General features: G+C 42.0%; 2 long non-coding RNA genes across 2 annotated transcripts; one reads left to right on the top strand and one right to left on the bottom strand.

Annotated features, from left to right (window-relative positions):
* Positions 1 to 1,204: 1,204 nt before the first annotated feature.
* On the bottom strand, positions 1,205 to 2,475 carry LOC147709907 (uncharacterized). Its single transcript, XR_015296575.1, has 4 exons — positions 2,376 to 2,475; positions 2,174 to 2,267; positions 1,869 to 1,925; positions 1,205 to 1,340 (listed from the first exon to the last, which is right to left on the bottom strand). It is a non-coding gene; the product is annotated as an uncharacterized LOC147709907 (long non-coding RNA).
* Positions 2,476 to 3,575: 1,100 nt separating this feature from the next.
* On the top strand, positions 3,576 to 4,932 carry LOC147709908 (uncharacterized). Its single transcript, XR_015296576.1, has 4 exons — positions 3,576 to 3,675; positions 3,784 to 3,876; positions 4,125 to 4,181; positions 4,710 to 4,932. It is a non-coding gene; the product is annotated as an uncharacterized LOC147709908 (long non-coding RNA).
* Positions 4,933 to 7,699: the final 2,767 nt, after the last annotated feature.

Genomic DNA, 7,699 nt, shown 5'->3' on the forward strand with positions numbered 1-7,699 from the left:
TCCGACAGACAGGAATGCAGTAGATTGGGATTCTTTACCAGTTGGGATAAGGCGACCACCAACTGCGTATCGTCGGCGTAACTGACTATCTTGATGTCGTAGGGGGCCACCATATCCTCCAGGGGGACCATATATACATTAAACAATGTCGGGCTGAGAGAAGAGCCCTGTGGCACTCCGCACTGAAGGGGGATAGGTGTAGACCAATGACTGCCTTCCCAGACCTGGTAAGAACGTCCAGTAAGAAATGATCTAAGCCACTTCAGGGCAACCCCTGACACACCCACCTCTGACAGCCGTCGAATCAACACCTGATGGTTCACAGTGTCAAACACCGCACTGAGGTCCAGGAGGATCACTGCCACTGACCCTCCTGAATCCAAAATGCGTCTAGTTTCATCCACGACTGCCAAGAGGGCAGTGTCAGTGCCCTGACCTGGACGGAATCCGGTTTGAGAATCTCGAAGAAGTCCATTAGACTCCAAATGTAAATGTACATGTATTTATATAGCACAAATTACCCACATTGCAGGCATCTAAGCGCTTGCTTAGGGAACACGTCCTGGTATTCCCCTGTGAGATGACCCCGGCAGGGTATCCACAAGGTGAAAGCCAGGCATCCCGCCGCGAGGGGCCGTTGTGGAGATTAAGCAAGCTATAAGAAGCCCGATAGTTGTTGATTTACTAACCTTTCAGCAATTTTGCCGAGACCCGGCAACAGAGAGATAGGCCTAAAATTTGCCAGATCCAAAGGGTCTAAATGAGGCTTTTTTAAGAGTGCCTTTACAACTGCTGTTTTCCAGCTCAGTGGCACCGAGCCCTGGGAGAAGGAGGCATTCATTAACTCTGTGACAGGGGTCACAATGGAAGCTGCTACTTTTTTAAGAGACTTCATAGGGACCGGGTCCATGGGAGAGCCACTTTTCATGGATCCAAGGGCCTTCAGAACTTCAGCCACTGCTACTGGGCCAAAAGTATCTAAATGAGTCAAAGCATCTCTTGACTGTGTTGCTATGTTAGACTTAGAATTGTGATGAGGCACCAGGGGCTGAGGCAGGGTATTTAAAATCTTCTCTATTTTCGTATGAAAGACAAACAATACAAGAAAAAACATTAATAAAAATAGATCATGATTTTAATTGACATATTAAAAATCATATAAAGAACAATTAGTTCAAGTTATATGACACACAATTACATAACATGACACAATATACACTCTTTGTAAATAAAAAGACACCAACATGAACCTAATAGTGTCTACAATATAAAATATAGTGACAATTTACTCGACGCGCGTTTCGGCGAGAACGCCTTCTTCAGGAGCCGCAAGTTACAATCTGTAATTACATATAAAAAGAAGATTTATTACAAACATAGCCCTGTAGAAATTCGCGTTAGAGATTTACATATACCTAAAACATATTTATCACATTACATTATACAATAACAGTGCACATTTCTCTATACGTTAAAATGCAGCCTTTAACCTAGAAATAGAAGGTCCAACCTGTATATCTTGTGTCTGGCTTGTCATGTGATGGACATATATCTAGACAAGAAAATTGTGCAGTACTCTCTCTACTAAGGTAGTATATAGAGAGAACATATGATAAACCTCTCTATACAAGACATATTTATAGCAACAGCATTGATATAGCTAAAATACCAAGAGATACAGAGAACACATGTAATAGGCCTCTCTCTAAATAACATATTTATAACTTTGACATTGATGTAACCTTAATGTATGATACTAACATGAGGTGATCATAACTTGCTAGGCAAAGATGTTATTCTCTAGTAAATGACACAATGGCATTATATAACATGGGTATTGATTTGACATAGATATGTTAATGACTTACTAGACAAAAACAACCGAAGGATGTTGTCTTCAGATGAATGACACAGTAACAGAGTACCTAAGACCCAAGTAAATGATGTGTGATAAATATATAAAAAATGCCAAACCAATAATATATCATAGCAAGGCAAATCAATAAATCAATGAACACAGTGATTCCATATAAATGCAAACCCATATGAAATGTCATCTCTTCAGGTGGAAAATACTGAGATGTAAAACCACAGGACACTCACTAGAGTAGCAATATCTAAATTAACACAAGATTTAAATTAGATGGAACCCAGAGACTACTGTCTATAATACCTGTGTAACTAGGAAATGATTCCTGTGCTTGAAGTAATTTGAAAAGATGGGGCGTATGGACGAATGGTAATCCTTTACTATGTCAGCAAAAGTTCTGAAAGATAAAAGGACGTCTATAAGTTGGTAAATATGGACAGATTCAAGTTGTTACTGGAGGTGCTAGCGTCCATATAGCTAACACTAATATTGGTTCGCTGTTTACCTTTAAAAATATGTTCAGGTGCCGACATGCACTCAAAAGGACATGAGGATAAAATGTTGAGCAGCGATATGTATACTTGCATACGTAGTCGGTAGTTCTGGAGGATAAATAAATGTGGACGGAAAAAGGAAATGAGCAAGATTGATCAAACACATGTGGGTGTCACAAATAAAAAGTAAAAGGTTCTTGTAATTACCTGAACAGACAGATAAATGTCTGTAATGATTGCTGATTCAGAAAAGGGGGTGGTGATGAACAGAGTGTCTGAATTGAGCAGACCGCTCTTACCCAGTCCAAAGATCAGGGCTTGATCCATCACCGTTATTTATCTCACTGCCCCATCCCAGCTCAGAACCTGCCTATATGCAAATCAGTCTGTCCCTGGCCCAGTGCATCATGGGAACACGGCAGACTAAACTACCAAGCCAATTCTTCACCAGAAAGGAGACAAGCTACCGGGGACCGGTTTCTGGCATTTCAGCCGTCTTCGGCCCGGCTTGCTTGAATCCTGATGGAGCAGTGAGAAAGGGACTCATGTCTGAGTGTACCCTGCCACACCTATAGTGGCCAAAAACGATTTAGAAAAGGGGGTGGTGATGAACAGAGTGTCTGAATTGAGCAGACCGCTCTTACCCAGTCCAAAGATCAGGGCTTGATCCATCACCGTTATTTATCTCACTGCCCCATCCCAGCTCAGAACCTGCCTATATGCAAATCAGTCTGTCCCTGGCCCAGTGCATCATGGGAACACGGCAGACTAAACTACCAAGCCAATTCTTCACCAGAAAGGAGACAAGCTACCGGGGACCGGTTTCTGGCATTTCAGCCGTCTTCGGCCCGGCTTGCTTGAATCCTGATGGAGCAGTGAGAAAGGGACTCATGTCTGAGTGTACCCTGCCACACCTATAGTGGCCAAAAACGATTCAGAAAAGGGGGTGGTGATGAACAGAGTGTTTGAATTAAGCAGACCACTCTTACCCAGTCCAAAGATCAGGGCTTGATCCATCCCCGTTATTCCTGCCATTATCCTATTCATACTAAGTATCAGCCGGTCCACTTAGCATCGATCCAGCAATCATTACAGACATTTATCTGTCTGTTCAGGTAATTACAAGAACCTTTTACTTTTTATTTGTGACACCCACATGTGTTGGATCAATCTTGCTCATTTCCTTTTTCCGTCCACATTTATTTATCCTCCAGAACTACCGACTACGTATGCAAGTATACATATCGCTGCTCAACATTTTATCCTCATGTCCTTTTGAGTGCATGTCGGCACCTGAACATATTTTTAAAGGTAAACAGCGAACCAATATTAGTGTTAGCTATATGGACGCTAGCACCTCCAGTAACAACTTGAATCTGTCCATATTTACCAACTTATAGACGTCCTTTTATCTTTCAGAACTTTTGCTGACATAGTAAAGGATTACCATTCGTCCATACCCCCATCTTTTCAAATTACTTCAAGCACAGGAATCATTTCCTAGTTACACAGGTATTATAGACAGTAGTCTCTGGGTTCCATCTAATTTAAATCTTGTGTTAATTTAGATATTGCTACTCTAGTGAGTGTCCTGTGGTTTTACATCTCAGTATTTTCCACCTGAAGAGATGACATTTCATATGGGTTTGCATTTATATGGAATCACTGTGTTCATTGATTTATTGATTTGCCTTGCTATGATATATTATTGGTTTGGCATTTTTTATATATTTATCACACATCATTTACTTGGGTCTTAGGTACTCTGTTACTGTGTCATTCATCTGAAGACAACATCCTTCGGTTGTTTTTGTCTAGTAAGTCATTAACATATCTATGTCAAATCAATACCCATGTTATATAATGCCATTGTGTCATTTACTAGAGAATAACATCTTTGCCTAGCAAGTTATGATCACCTCATGTTAGTATCATACATTAAGGTTACATCAATGTCAAAGTTATAAATATGTTATTTAGAGAGAGGCCTATTACATGTGTTCTCTGTATCTCTTGGTATTTTAGCTATATCAAGACTGTTGCAATAAATATGTCTTGTATAGAGAGGTTTATCATATGTTCTCTCTATATACTACCTTAGTAGAGAGAGTACTGCACAATTTTCTTGTCTAGATATATGTCCATCACATGACAAGCCAGACACAAGATATACAGGTTGGACCTTCTATTTCTAGGTTAAAGGCTGCATTTTAACGTATAGAGAAATGTGCACTGTTATTGTATAATGTAATGTGATAAATATGTTTTAGGTAATTGTAAATCTCTAACGCGAATTTCTACAGGGCTATGTTTGTAATAAATCTTCTTTTTATATGTAATTACAGATTGTAACTTGCGGCTCCTGAAGAAGGCGTTCTCGTCGAAACGCGCGTCGAGTAATTTGTCACTATATTTTATATTGTAGACACTATTAGGTTCATGTTGGTGTCTTTTTATTTACAAAGAGTGTATATTGTGTCATTTTATGTAATTGTGTGTCATATAACTTGAACTAATTGTTCTTTATATGATTTTTAATATGTCAATTAAAATCATGATCTATTTTTATTAATGTTTTTTCTTGTATTGTTTGCCTACTCCTAGTCCTACTTGGTCCAATTATCTGTAGTCTGCTACTCAGATTGCCTAGGAAGTTTTTGTACACCTACTTTGTTTACCCTGCCCTAGGAGTCTTTAGCTATCACTACCCAAGGGGTCCTTGTTTTCTCACACATTTTTTCCATCTTAGGGGTCCAGTCATTGATCGATAACCTGGACCAGGCTCTGTCCACCAGAAAACCCTGCTTGGCAATTATGGACGGTGAATCAACTTGCCAGGATGCCGATACTAAAAAATGGTCGGACCACGGGAGAGGATGTGCAGGCCTAACCCCAAAGCAGGGGATGTTGGAAAACATAGGGTCGAGTAAATGTCCTTTATCGTGCGTAGCCCCAGCGTTGATTAAGGCCAACTCGCAAGCTTTTAAATCGCCCTGAAGATCTCGGGCTACTAGGTCGGCAGGATCGTTAAAATGGAGATTAAGATTTCCTGACACAAAGAAATTAGTCGTAGATGAGGCCAGGGACGTCACAGTTTCCATTAAGGAGCTAATAAAATTGCCCAAACAGCCCGGGGGCCGATAGATCAATAGACCAGATAAAGATACTGTAGGAAGTATCCGCAAGGAAAAATGACAGCTCTCACAGTCCATAACTAACCCATTCTGAGCCCTACATACATATTTGTCCCTGTGTAAAATGATAGACCCAGTCATTGTCATGATCCATGTTCTCAGGCAACTACTTTTCTAAAAGCAACAAAAAAGAGGTATGCAATTCCTAAGGAGGGGAAGAGTGACTAATGCGAAGGACTGGCTGGTGTCATGCTTCATCATCGGGCGTGCTCCTCGTCGGGACGACGGTGCAATTCCCGACGGGCACCCTCAGTGGGGGCTCTTTGGCGGAGATCTTTTATCCTTGCCGTTTGGTGGGGGCATGTGAGGGGTCCTAATAGGTGAAAGTGTAGTGAAAGAACTTGTGAAAGGTTTAAAACAGGGGAAGGTGGTCAGGGCCACTAATTTAATAATCCTGCCTCCTACCCTGGTTAAAAAAGTGATGGAAACTCACTTACTGTAATGTGCTGGGTAGTTATATGGTTGACATGTTTCTTGCCTAATGGTCCCAAGGAGTGGGATCCAGCGGCAATTCTTCAGGACCAAGAGAAAATGAAAACACGGTGTTGTGAACTACACTGGTAACTCGTTGTTGGGTGTATTCACCTAAATATTACCAGTTGTGAGGTACCAAGAGCAGTAAACGTCCCTCGGTGCTGGAATGAATCTGGAATGTAAAACAAACATGAAAAACATAATCACTCTTCTAGTAGACATGTAAGTTCCTATATTGCGAGTAGTTAGAATCTCAAGTGAAATAAAACCATGGAATCATACATTCAAACCACATGTGGTTGATATAGACCTGTAGTGATCATGCAAGTCGTGGGTGTGACTGTAGAGCATGAGAACAGAAGTTGGTAAGGAAAAAGTAAAAATTAGTTACAAATAAGCAGCTGTTGGGTAATAACGGGTGTGTTCAAGACCCGAAATTAGTGGATGTTAGCTTGGTTACAACACAACCAATCGTATGTCACTCACCTAAAGGTATATCACTACTTGCAGCATCAGTGAGCAGGAAACAAAAGCACGTTGAAGTAGCGTGTCGTGTCCTAGGAGAGTAAGGCAACAGGAAGCTGTCCATAATGGCCCAAGAATAATGGATCGGTTCCGGTGGACCCAGCGTTGCTCAGGTTTAACAGCGTTGGAACAACAGCCTCCGTGTTACCAGGGGCGGCACCCATTACTATGGTACAAACAACAAGGGGGGGATATAGAACGCAGGGTGTGGGCCACGTGGAGTGCTCGCGGAGACCAAGCATGTCGAGTGATCGACCATCGCGGCGCACCTGCGTTCAGTAGTCGCCCCATGGGATGGACACACAGTAACCACACGTTGGTGGTAATGCAAATGTGCACTAGTGAGTGGTCACTGGCTGCGACAGAGTAGCGATGCCGAGGTCGCGCTGTTAACAAGTTTACAAACGTTGGAGGGTCTTACCTTGAACATCTTCAAGGGAGTAAAGGCCATCTATACTTATAGGGCTTCGCGCTTAGTAAGCAGAGGACCTACCCCGTGTTGCCGGTTCCGGGAGATACCAGCAACCTCTGCTGGAATCTACTTGAACTCACCGGGACCTGCATACCTGGGGAACGTCAGTGCACGTGGCCCATGAAAGCTAGAGTGCCCGGACGTTCACCCAGAGTATGCGGCGGCCATGTTGGGGAGGTACAGGTCGGTGATTTGTGGGCGCCATCTTAGAATGGTGTGTGGGGTTGCTAGTTAGTATATCATGAATCAGAATATGTTGCCGCTAACTAAGCCCTATAAGGCACAATTATTAGGGAGTAGTCTGCTGTGTAATATCGTGGCCAGATGGTGTCAGATGGCTAACTCTATAGCCAAATATCAGAAGCTCGGTGATGTCTCATGTTCAAATTATGCAAATGAGGCGTGTCTGTACCAAAATTTATCTAACGGCTTGACATCGAGGCATAGTGTCAGTGGATCAGTAGTGCCCCATGTAGTCAATATATAGTGCAGTGAATAGCTGTGGCTAATCACTACTGTGGCATACATGCAAGTATCTGTGGGTAATAACCATATCAACTAGTTACAGTGGTGATACAATAGACAAGAGATAGGACTAATATGTCAACTAGGTGTTGGTTAATTGTTAATATACCCTTTGTGTCAGTATGCTGCTAGAGTCATTGCGAGT

Source organism: Lissotriton vulgaris, chromosome 6 (assembly GCF_964263255.1).
Source record: "Lissotriton vulgaris chromosome 6, aLisVul1.2, whole genome shotgun sequence".
NCBI lineage: Eukaryota > Metazoa > Chordata > Amphibia > Caudata > Salamandridae > Lissotriton > Lissotriton vulgaris.